General features: G+C 42.9%; 1 protein-coding gene across 1 annotated transcript in view; it reads left to right on the plus strand.

Moving 5' to 3' along the window:
- LOC123090569 (protein FAR1-RELATED SEQUENCE 5) overlaps positions 1-163 on the plus strand; it is a gene marked incomplete at its 5' end in the record, with an annotated part of 7,216 nt that extends 7,053 nt beyond the window's left edge. Inside the window, 1 exon segment of the mRNA XM_044511887.1 lies at positions 6-163.
- Positions 164-13,389: the final 13,226 nt, after the last annotated feature.

Genomic DNA, 13,389 nt, shown 5'->3' on the forward strand with positions numbered 1-13,389 from the left:
TTTCGTTGGCTCTTGCTGGGGTTTGGTCAAGTTGTTAGCTCCAACATGTGGTAGCTATGAACTTATGATGATGTAATGTAGTACAGCATGGCTGCATGAGTAGTAGTAGTACAGTTTGCTGGTGAAGTGCTCCAGTAGTTGGGGTTTTTCTTCATCTTGGGAATGGACCTGTTTTTTTTTGTGTGTGTGTGTGTGTGTGTTGGAAAGGGGCATGTTAGGGCAACTCCAACACGGATCACCAAATGCACGGCAACAAATATCAGCGGACATGTCCGTGGATAGCAGGCTGGGCGCCACAAATCCGGGCTATTTGAAACGGACCGCACTCAAACATGAACGAAATGGAAGTGAAAATCCAAATGAAGTTTTATATATTACAACCAAAAGGATGAATTTAAACAAGTTCAATATAAATTTAAACTAATTTTAACTAAAACATGTTATCGCCAATATGAGGTGCATGAGCGAGGTCCCTCCTCCTCACGCCGGATCAACATGTAGTCGTGTTGGATATCCCACACAATAAAGTGTGTTTTAGAATTTCAATCCAGGTGCTCATCGAGGGCAAGTTGCTCCTGCGGGGCCGACGATGCATAACAACGGTGATCATTCTCCTCCTCCGCCGCCTCATACATCCACCCCTTCTCCTCTGATACCGACACCCAGCCTGCTTGCGGCGGAAATGGCACCTGGTTAGGGAGTTGCCCCTGGATCCGCTTTCTCTCGTCGGCGTTGCACTTGTTGGATCAAGGGGCAACTCCCTCCGGTCCCTCCAATCAAAAAAAAAGTGTCGCACTTTTGAGCTAGTTTTAGTTTGAAAACTGCGGCACTTTTTTTTAATCGGAGGGAGTGGTAGTATGCATGGGGTGAGGATGAAGTAGTTTGGTGGTGAAGTGAGCTGAGCTGGGAAGTTTTGCGCTCCCCTTTTTCTTGGTATCGTGTTGGACAGGGACCTGTGTGCAAGACTCTTAGCTCCCCACGCCATTGACTTGCGTTGCAAGGGTGATTGGTGAGCGAGCAGGAAAGATTCCCAAGATTCTTCCACCAAACACACGATCCTTGCAACGAAGTACTATTTTTGTGTGTGTGTGTGGAAAGAGGGGTACCCATGGGAGCAGGAGCTGGCCACTCGTTTCCTTAACATTAACAGAAAGCCGTCGCTGTCTCGCTGATGCTTGTGCTGATCGTGCGGTTGCCATGTCATCCCGATCCATGAACGAACGAACGAGCGAGCAAGAAGGAAGCTACCTTTCACATGGCGGCGAACCCGGAGATCGACGAACCGGAAAAATCCTAGTGAAAAATCTTGTGAAAACCCGTGAAGCAATTCCGTCCCGTCCTGGTAGAAAGGACGGAAGGTTTGCTTTTAGGTTGATTCTTTTTGCAGATGATTAATAGACAAATTTCTCAGGTCTAGCAATTTATTTAAGAACTTTTTGAGTTCCAAAAGTATACGTTTGATACAGATTACTACATACTGTTCTGTTTTTAATAGATTCTGTTTTTCATTGTGTTGTTTGCTTATTTTAATGAATCTATGAGTAGTATCAGAGCGTATGAACCATAGAGAAGTTGGAATACAGTAGGTTTAACACCAATATGAATTTAGAATGAGTTCATTACAGTACCTAAGTGATGGTTTTATTTTCTTATACTAACGGAGCTTACGAGTTTTGTTTTGAGTTTTGTGTGGTTGAAGTTTTCAAGTTTTGGGTAAAAGATTCGATGGACTATGGAATAAGGAGTGGCAAGAGCCTGAGTTTGGGGATGCCCAATGCACCCCAATGTAATATTCAAGGACAACCAAGAGCCTAAGCTTGGGGATGCCCCGGATGGCATCTCCTCTTTCGTCTTCGTTCATCGGTAACTTACTTGGAGCTATATTTTTATTCGCCACATGATATGTGTTTTGCTTGGAGTGTCATTTTCTTTTGTTAGTTTTTGCTTGCTTTTATTTAGAATAATGTTTTGCATCTATAGTTTTAATAAAAATGTCAAGGATATCCTTTGTCATGCTTATTTTGCAAGTATACATGTTGCTGTTTGAAAACAGAAAGTTTACCGATGTTGCAAAAATTCCCTAAAAAAGTCAGAGAATGGTATAATGTTGAATCTTTTTGCATAATAAGCTCTCTGATAAATTTATTACAGTGGGAATTTTCTCTCATAATTTTTGGAGTTAGGGAAGTATGATACTCTTGCATTCTTTACAGACTATACTGTTTTGGCAGATTGCTGTTATGGTTGCATTGTTTGCATATGTTTGCTTGTTTAATGATTCTATTTGAGGATAGGAGTGTAAATATGCAGAGACATTTAGTATGCAATGTTGAATATAATTTTTGTGATTTGTTACAGTAGAAAATGATAAGGTTTTGCGTTGGTTTATACTAACCTATCTCACGAGTTCTTGTTGAGTTTGGTGTGGATGAAGCTTTTGATAAAAAGAGAAACCATGATATAAGAGGAATTAAGGAGACACAAAAGCTCAAGATTGGGGATGACCAAGGCACCTCAAGATAATATTTTCAGAAGTCTCAAGCATCTAAGCTTGGGGATGCCCCGGTAGGCATCCCACCTTTCTTCTTCGACAATCATTGGTTAGTATCGGTTGAGCCTAAGTTTTTGCTTCTTCACATGAGTTGTGCTATCCTTCAATGTCATTTTATTTTGTTTTGCTTGCTGTTTGAATACAATACCAGGATCTGAAATTCTTTAATGAGAGAGAGTCTTCACATAGTTACATAATTATTTAGCTACTCATTGATCTTCACTTATATCTTTTTGGAGTAGTTTTTCATTTACTCGTGTGCTTCACTTATATACTTTGAGTAAATGGTTGAATGAGTTGATTGTCATAAATCTGAAATTATATATGTCTCATTTGCTTATCCCATGGGTAGAAATGACTTCACATCTAAGAAGTAGAGGTTGTACATTTATTGACGGTTAGCAAGCATTGTATTGGTCATTTGAACAATTCATGAAAGATATTAAAGGAAGAGAGATTTCACATGTAAATATATTATCATAGACATCTTTTATTATTGTGAGCACTCATTATGTATGACATGCTAAAGAGTTGATGTTGGACAAGGAAGACAACATAATGGGTTATGTTTTCTCGCATCTCAGTTAAAGTATATTGTCATGGATCATTCAAACATGTTTAGCTTGTCTTTCCCCCTCATGCTAGCCAAAAATTCCTAGCACCAAGTAGAGATACTACTTGTGCTTCCAAATATCCTTAAACCCAGTTTTGCCATGAGAGTCCACCATACCTACCTATGTATTGAGTAAGATCCTTCAAGTAAGTTGTCATTGGTGCAAGCAATAAAAATTGCTCTCTAAATATGCATGACTTATTAGTGCGGAGAAAATAAGCCTTGTACGATCTTGTTATGGAAGAAATAAAAGCGACGGACTGCATAATAAAGGTCCATATACAAGGGGCAATATAAAGTGACGTTCTTTCACATTAATATTTTGTGTATCCAACCCTAAAAGCGCATGCCAACCTCTGCTTCCCTCTACGAAGGCCTATCTTTTACTTTATGTCTTTTACTTTATGTAAGAGTCAAGGTGATCTTCATCTTTCCCTTTTTCATTTTATCCTTTGTCGAGCACTTTGTGTGGGGTGATCCCGATATATATATCCAATTGGATGTACGTTAGCATGAACTATTATTGTTGACATCACCCAAAGGTGAATACGTTTGGAGGCAACATTATAAGCTCCAATCTTTCTCTGTGTCTGATTAAAACTTCATAACCACAAGTATTGCGTGAGTGTTAGCAATTGTAGAAAACTATATGATAGTTGAGTATGTGAAGTTTGCTAAATCAAAGCTCTGACATAGACTCTTCCTGAAAGTAAGATGAATTGCAATTGTTTGATGACTAAGAATGAAGTTTGCTAGTTTTCAAGAAAGTTTATGGTCTATGCTATAACATGTGAATTGCTTGTTACTAGTTCGTGAAAAGTTTTATGAGATGAACTACTGTTATGACATATTATCATGCTAGAAAAGGTGATTGAAATTATCATTGATCAAACTTGTGCACTTGCTAGCATTCACACTGTTGGAAATATGCCCTAGAGGCAATAATAAATTAGTTATTATTATATTTCCTTGTTCATGATAATCGTTTATTATCCATGCTATAATTGTATTGATAGGAAACTCAGATACATGTGTGGGTACATAGACAACACCATGTCCCTAGTAAGCCTCTAGTTGACTAGCTCGTTGATCAATAGATGGTTACGGTTTCCTGACCATGGACATTGGATGTCGTTGATAACGGGATCGCATCATTAGGAGAATGATGTGATGGACAAGACCCCAATCCTAAGCCTAGCACAAAGATCGTAGTTCGTATGCTAAAGCTTTTCTAATGTCAAGTATCATTTCCTTAGACCATGAGATTGTGCAACTCCCGGATACCGTAGGAATGCTTTGGGTGTACCAAACGTCACGACGTAACTGGGTGGCTATAAAGGTGCACTACAGGTATCTCCGAAAGTGTGTGTTGGGTTGGCACGAATCGAGACTGGGATTTGTCACTCCGGTTAACGGAGAGGTATCTCTGGGCCCACTCGGTAGGACATCATCATAATGTGCACAATGTGACCAAGGGGTTGATCACGGGATGATGTGTTACGGAACGAGTAAAGAGACTTGTCGGTAACGAGATTGAACAAGGTATCGGTATACCGACGATCGAATCTCGGGCAAGTACAATACCGCTAGACAAAGGGAATTGTATACCGGATTGATTGAGTCCTTGACATCGTGGTTCATTCGATGAGATCATCGTGGAACATGTGGGAGCCAACATGGGTATCCAGATCCCGCTGTTGGTTATTGACCGGAGAACGTCTCGGTCATGTCTGCATGGTTCCCGAACCCGTATGGTCTACACACTTAAGGTTCGATGACGCTAGGGTTATAGGAAATAGATATACGTGGTTACCGAATGTTGTTCGGAGTCCCGGATGAGATCCCGGATGTCACGAGGAGTTCCGGAATGGTCCGGAGGTAAAGATTTATATATGGGAAGTCCTATTTTGGCCACCGGAAAATGTTCGGGATTTTTCGGTATTGTACCGGAAAGGTTCTAGAAGGTTCCGGAGTGGGGCCCACCTGCATGGGGGGACCCACATGAACGTGGGTAGTGGGGGCAAGGCCCCACACCCCTGGTCAAGGCGCACCAAGATCCCCCCTTAGAAGGAATAAGATTATATCTCGAAGGGATAAGATCAAGATCCCTAAAAAGGGGGGATAACAATCGGTGGGGAAAGGAAAGGATGGGATTTCTTTCCTCCCACCTTTGCCAACACCCCAATGGACTTGGAGGGCCAGAAATAATCCCCCTACACCCCTATATATAGTGGGGAGGCACATGGGAGTTGCACCCTTGCCCCTGGCGCAGCCCTCCCCCTCTCCCAAGTCCTCCTCCTCTCCCGTGGTGCTTGGCGAAGCCCTGCAGGATTGCCACGCTCCTCCATCACCACCACACCGTCGTGCTGCTGCTGGATGGAGTCTTCCCCAACCTCTCTCTCTCTCCTTGCTGGATCAAGGCATGGGAGACGTCACCGGGCTGTACGTGTGTTGAACGCGGAGGTGCCGTCCGTTCGGCACTAGGATCTCCGGTGATTTGGATCACGACGAGTACGACTCCTTCAACCCCATTCTCTTGAACGCTTCCGCTTAGCGATCTACAAGGGTATGTAGATGCACCCACCTTCCCCTCGTTTCTAGTTTCTCCATAGATAGATCTTGGTGACACGTAGGAAAATTTTGAATTTCTGCTACGTTCCCCAACAGTGGCATCATGAGCTAGGTCTATTGCGTAGATTCTTTGCACGAGTAGAACACAAAGTAGTTGTGGGTGTTGATTTTGTTCAATATGCTTATCGTTACTAGTCCAATCTTGTTTTAACGGTATTGTGGGATGAAGCGGCCCGGACCGACCTTACACGTACACTTACGTGAGACAGGTTCCACCGACTGACATGCACTTGTTGCATAAGGTGGCTAGCGGGTGCCAGTCTCTCCCACTTTAGTCGGATCGGATTCGATGAAAAGGGTCCTTATGAAGGGTAAATAGCAATTGACATATCACGTTGTGGTTTTTGCGTAGGTAAGAAACGTTCTTGCTAGAAACCCATAGCAGCCACATAAAACATGCAAACAACAATTAGAGGACGTCTAACTTGTTTTTGCAGGGTATGCTATGTGATGTGATATGGCCAAAAAGAATGTGATCAATGATATGTGATGTATGAGATTGATCATGTTCTTGTAATAGGAATCACGACTTGCATGTCGATGAGTATGACAACCGGCAGGAGCCATAGGAGTTGTCTTTATTTATTGTATGACCTGCGCGTCACTGAATAACGCCATGTAATTACTTTACTTCATTGCTAAACCGTTAACCATAGTAGTAGAAGTAATAGTTGGCGAGACAACATCATGGAGGCACGATGATGGAGATCATGGTGTCATGCCGGTGACGATGATGATCGTGGAGCCCCGAAGATGGAGATCAAAAGGAGCAAAATGATATTGGCCATATCATGTCACTTTTTGATTGCATGTGATGTTTATCATGTTTATGCATCTTATTTGCTTAGAACGATGGTAGTAAATAAGATGATCCCTCATTGAAATTTCAAGAAAGTGTTCCCCCTAACTGTGCACCGTTGCGAAAGTTCGTCGTTTCGAAGCACCACGTGATGATCGGGTGTGATAGATTCTAACGTTCACATACAACGGGTGTAAGCCAGATTTACACACGCGAGACACTTAGGTTAACTTGACGAGCCTAGCATGTACAGACATGGCCTCGGAACACAAGAGAAAGAAAGGTCGAGCATGAGTCGTATGGAGGATACGATCAACATGAAGATGTTCACCGATGATAACTAGTCCGTCTCACGTGATGATCCGACACGGCCTAGTTGATACGGATCATGTAATCACTTAGATGACTAGAGGGATGTCTATCTGAGTGGGAGTTCGTGAGATGAACTTAATTATCCTGAACATAGTCAAAAGATCTTTGCAAATTATGTCGTAAGCTCGCGCTGAAGTTCCACTATTTAGATATGTTCCTAGAGAAAATGTAGTTGAAAGTTGACAATAGTGATTATGCGGACAGTAGAAAGCTTATGTCCTTAATGCACCGCTCAGTGTGCTGAACCCCAAACGTTGTCTGTGGATGTTGTGAACATCGGACATACACATTTTGATAACTACCTGATAGTTTAGTTAAACGGTTTAGAGTTGAGGCACCAAAGACGTTTTTCAAAACATCGCAGAACATATGAGATGTTTCGAGGGCTGAAACTGGGATTTCAGGCTCGTGCCCACGTCAAGAGGTATGAGACCTCCGACGATTTTCTTAGCCTGCAAACTAAGGGAGAAAAGCTCAATCGTTGAGCTTGTGCTCAGATTGTCTGAGTGCAACAATCACTTGAATCGAGTGGGAGTTGATCTTCCAGATGAGATAGTGATGTTTCTCCAAAGTCATTGCCACCAAGCTGCTAGAGCTTCGTGATGAACTATAAAAAATCAGGGATAGATATGATGATCCTTGAGATATTCACGATGTTTGACACCGCGAAAGTAGAAATCAAGAAGGAGCATCAATTGTTGATGGTTAGTGAAATCACTAGTTTCAAGAAGGGCAAGGGCAAGAAGGGGCACTTCATGAAACGGCAAATCAGTTGCTGCTCCAGTGAAGAAACCCAAGGTTGAACCCAAACCCGAGACTAAGTGCTTCTGTAATAAGGCGAACAACCACTGGAGCAGAATTACCCTAGATACTTGGTAGATAAGAAGGCTGGCAAGGTCGATAGAAGTATATTGGATATACATTATATTAATGTGTACTTTACTAGTACTCCTAGTAGCACCAGGGTATTAGATACCGGTTCGGTTGCTAAGTGTTAGTAACTCGAAATAAAAGCTACGGAATAAATGAGACTAGCTAAAGGTGAGCTGACGATATGTGTTGGAAGTGTTTCCAAGGTTGATGTGATCAAGCATCGCACGCTCCCTCTACCATCGAGATTGGTGTTAAACCTAAATAATTGTTATTTGGTGTTTGTGTTGAGCATAGACATGATTGGATTATGTCTGTTGCAATACTGTTATTCATTTAAGGAGAATAATGGTTACTCTGTTTATTTGAATAATACCTTCAATGGTCTAGCACCTAAAAGGAATGGTTTATTGAATCTCGATCGTAGTGATACACATTCTCATGCCAAAAGATATAAGATAGTAATGATAGTACCACTTACTTGTGGCACTGCCATGTAAGTCATATTGGTGTAAAACGCATGAAGAAGCTCCATGTTGATGGATCTTTGGACTCACTCGTTTTGAAAAGTTTGAGACATGCAAACCATGTCTATTAGTGTATATGCATGAAGAAACTCCATGCAGATGGATCGTTTGGACTCACTTGATTTTGAATCACTTGAGATATGCAAATCATACCACATAGGCAAGATGACTGAAAAGCCTCGTTTTCAGTAAGATGGAACAAGATAGCAACTTGTTGGAAGTAACACACTTTGATGTGTGCAGTCCAATGAGTGCTGAGGCATGCAGTGAATATCGTTATGTTCTTACTTCACAGATGATTTAAGTAGATACTGAGTATATTTACTTGATGAAACACAAGTCTGAATTATTGAATGGTTCAAGTAATTTCAGAGTGAAGTTGAAGATCATTGTGACAAGAGGATAAAATGTCTATGATATGATGATAGATAAGAGTATCTGAGTTACGAGATTTGGCACGCAATTAAGACATTGTGGAAATTGTTTCACAATAAATACCGCCTGGAACACCATAGTGTGATGGTGTGTCCGAACATCATAGTTGCATCCTATTGGATATGGTGCGTACCATGATGTCTCTTATCGAATTACCACTATCATTCATGGGTTAGGCATTAGAGACAACCGCACTCACTTTAATAGGGCACCACGTAATTCCGTTGAGATGATACCGTTTGAACTATGGTTTGGAGAAACCTAAGTTGTCGTTTCTTAAAAGTTTGGGGTTGCGACGCTTATGTGAAAAAAGTTTCATCGTGATAAGGTCGAACCTAAAACGGATAAATACATCTTCATAGGATACCCAAAATGGTTGGGTATACCTCCTATCTCAGATCCGGAAGCAAAAGTAATTGTTTCTAGAAACGGGTCCTTTCTCGAGGAAAAAGTTTCTCTCGAAAGAATTGAGTTGGAGGATGGTGGAGACTTGATGAGGTTATTGAACCGTCACTTCAACAAGTGTGTGGTAGGGCACAGGAAGTTGTTCCTGTGGCGCCTACACCAATTGAAGTAGAAGCTTGTGATAGTGATCATGAAGTTTCGGATCAAGTCACTACCGTACCTCGTAGGGTGACAAGGATGCGTACTACTTCAGAGTGGTACGCAATCCTGTCTTAGAGGTCATGTTGCTAGACAACAATGAACCTACGAGCTATGGAGAAGCAATGGTGGGCTCGAATTCCGACGAATGGCTCAAGGCCATAAAATCCGAGAGAGGATCCATGACTTTGGAAGAAATACTTGATAGTCGTAAGGCCATTGGGTAAAGATGGATTTTAAAAGGAAGACAGACAATGATGGTAAGAATCACCATTAAGAAAGCTCGACTTGTCGTTAAGATGTTTTCCAACAAGTTCAAGGAGTTGACTACGGTGAGGCTTTCTCACTCGTAGCGATGCTAAGAGTCTGTTGGAAATGGATTAGCAGTTACTGCATTATTTATGAAATCTTGCAGATAGAATGTCAAAACATTGTTTCCTCGACAGTTTTCTTGAGGAAAGGTTGTATGTGATACAACCAGAAGGTTTTGACAATCCTGAAGAACGCTAACAAATATGCAAAACTCCAGCAATCCTTCTAAGGACTGGAGTAAGCATCTCGGAGTTGGAATGTACGCTTTGATGAGATGATCAAAGATTTTGGGTTTATACAAAAGTTTATGAGAAACTTGTATTTCCAAAGAAGTGAGTGGGAGCGCTATAGAATTTCTGATGAGTATATGTTGTTGACATATTGTTGATCAGAAATGATATAGAATTTCTGGAAAGCATATGGGGTTATTTGAAAAGTGTTTTTCATTGGAGAACCTGGATTAAGCTACTTGAACATTGAGCATCAAGATCTATGAGGATAGATCAAAAAACGCTAAATGGTACTTTCAAAATGAGCACATACCTTGACATGATCTTGAAGGTGTTCAAGATGGATCAGTCAAAGAAGGAGTTCTTGCCTGAGTTGTAAGGTATGAAGTTAAGAGTTAAAGCTCGACCACGGAAGAAGAGAGACAAAGGACGAAGGCCGTCCCCTATGCTTCAGACGTAGGCTCTATAGTATGCTATGCTGTGTACCGCACCGGAAGTGTGCCTTGCCATGAGTCAGTCAAGGGGTACAAGAATGATCCAGGAACGGATCATTGGACAGCGATCAAAATTATCCTTAGAGGAATAAGGAAATGTTTCTCGATTATGGAGGTGATAAAGAGTTCGGCGTAAAGGGTTACGTCGATGCAAGCTTTAACACCTATCCGAGTGACTCTGAGTAGCAGACCGGATACGTATGGTGGAGCAACCATTTGGAATAGCTCCAAGTGGAGCGTGGAAGCAGCATTTACAATATGACATAGAGAATTGCGAAGTACATACGGATCTGAATGTTACAGACCCGTTGACTAAAACCTCTCTCACAAGCAAAACATGATCAAACCCCAGAACTCATTGAGTATTAATCACATGGTGATGTGAACTAGTTTAGTGACACTAGTAAACTCTTTGGATGTTGGTCACAAGGTGATGTGACCTATCAGTGTTAATCACATAATGATGTGAACTAGATTATTGACTCTAGTGCAAGTGGGAGACTGTTGGAAATATGCCCTAGAGGCAATAATAAATTAGTTATTATTATATTTCCTTGTTCATGATAATCGTTTATTATCCATGCTATAATTGTATTGATAGGAAACTCAGATACATGTGTGGGTACATAGACAACACCATGTCCCTAGTAAGCCTCTAGTTGACTAGCTCGTTGATCAATAGATGGTTACGGATTCCTGACCATGGACATTGGATGTCATTGATAACGGGATCACATCATTAGGAGAATGATGTGATGGACAAGACCCCAATCCTAAGCCTAGCACAAAGATCGTAGTTCGTATGCTAAAGCTTTTCTAATGTCAAGTATCATTTCCTTAGACCATGAGATTGTGCAACTCCCAGATACCGTAGGAATGCTTTGGGTGTACCAAACGTCACAACGTAACTGGGTGGCTATAAAGGTGCACTACAGGTATCTCCGAAAGTGTCTGTTGGGTTGGCACGAATCGAGACTGGGATTTGTCACTCCGGTTAACGGAGAGGTATCTCTGGGCCCACTCGGTAGGACATCATCATAATGTGCACAATGTGACCAAGGGGTTGATCACGGGATGATGTGTTACGGAACGAGTAAAGAGACTTGCCGGTAACGAGATTGAACAAGGTATCGGTATACCGACGATCGAATCTCGGGCAAGTACAATACCGCTGGACAAAGGGAATTGTATACGGGATTGATTGAGTCCTTGACATCATGGTTCATCCGATGAGATCATCGTGGAACATGTGGGAGCCAACATGGGTATCCAGATTCCGCTGTTGGTTATTGACCGGAGAACGTCTCGGTCATGTCTGCATGGTTCCCGAACCCGTATGGTCTACACACTTAAGGTTCGGTGACGCTAGGGTTATAGGGAATAGATATACGTGGTTACCGAATATTGTTCGGAGTCCCGGATGAGATCCCGGACGTCACGAGGAGTTCCGGAATGGTCCGGAGGTAACGATTTATATATGGGAAGTCCTATTTTGGCCACCGGAAAATGTTCGGGATTTTTTGGTATTGTACCGGGAAGGTTCTAGAAGGTTCCGGAGTGGGGCCCACCTGCATGGGGGGACCCACATGAACGTGGGTAGTGGGGGCAAGGCCCCACATCCCTGGTCAAGGCGCACCAAGATCCCCCCTTAGAAGGAATAAGATTATATCTCGAAGGGATAAGATCAAGATCCCTAAAAAGGGAGGATAACAATCGGTGGGGAAAGGAAAGGATGGGATTTGTTTCCTCCCACCTTTGCCAACGCCCCAATGGACTTGGAGGGCAAGATATAACCCCCCTCCACCCCTATATATAGTGGGGAGGCGCACGGGAGCTGCACCCTTGCCCCTGGCGCAGCCCTCCCCTCTCCCAAGTCCTCCTCCTCTCCCGCGGTGCTTGGCGAAGCCCTGGAGGATTGCCACGCTCCTCCATCACCACCACACCGTCGTGCTGCTGCTGGATGGAGTCTTCCCCAACCTCTCCCTCTCTCCTTGCTGGATCAAGGCATGGGAGACGTCATTGGGCTGTACGTGTGTTGAACGCGGAGGTGCCGTCCGTTCGGCACTAGGATCACCGGTGATTTGGATCACGACGAGTACGACTCCTTCAACCCTGTTCTCTTGAACGCTTCCGCTTAGCGATCTACAAGGGTATGTAGATGCACTCACCTTCCCCTCGTTTCTAGTTTCTCCATAGATAGATCTTGGTGACACGTAGGAAAATTTTGAATTTCTGCTACGTTCCCCAACACACACTTCATAAATTCTTTCTTTATCATTTACCTACTCGAGGACTAGGAATTAAGCTTGGGGATGCTTGATACATCTCCAACGTATCTATAATTTATGAAGCATTCATGCTATTTTATTATCTGTTTTGAATGATTACGGGCTTTATTATACAGTTTTATATTACTTTTGGGACTAACCTACTAACCGGAGGCCCAACCCATATTGCTGTTTTATTGCCTGTTTCAGTATTTCGAAGAAAAGGAATATCAAACGGAGTCCAAACGGAATGAAACCTTCGGCAACGTGATTTTTTGGAAGAATATCACCCAGGAGACTTGGAGTTCACGTCAAGAAGACCCTCGAGGAGGCCACGAGATAGGAGGGCGCCCTCCCCCTACTGGGCGCCCCCCTGTCTCGTGGGCCCCTCGAGCACCTCCCGACCGACTTCTTTCACCTATATAATCCTACGTACCCTAAAAGCATCGAATATCAAGATAGATCGGGAGTTCCGCCGCCGCAAGCCTCTGTAGCCACCAAAAACCTCTCGGGAGCGTGTTCCGGCACCTTGCCGGAGGGGGGATCCCTCACCGGTGGCCATCTTCATCATCCCGACGCTATCCATGACGAGGAGGGAGTAGTTCACCCTCGAGGCTGAGGGTATGTACCAGTAGCTATGTGTTTGATCTCTCTTTCTCGTGTTCTCTCTCGTGTTCCCTCTATG

Source organism: Triticum aestivum, chromosome 4B (assembly GCF_018294505.1).
Source record: "Triticum aestivum cultivar Chinese Spring chromosome 4B, IWGSC CS RefSeq v2.1, whole genome shotgun sequence".
Classification (NCBI taxonomy): domain Eukaryota; kingdom Viridiplantae; phylum Streptophyta; class Magnoliopsida; order Poales; family Poaceae; genus Triticum; species Triticum aestivum.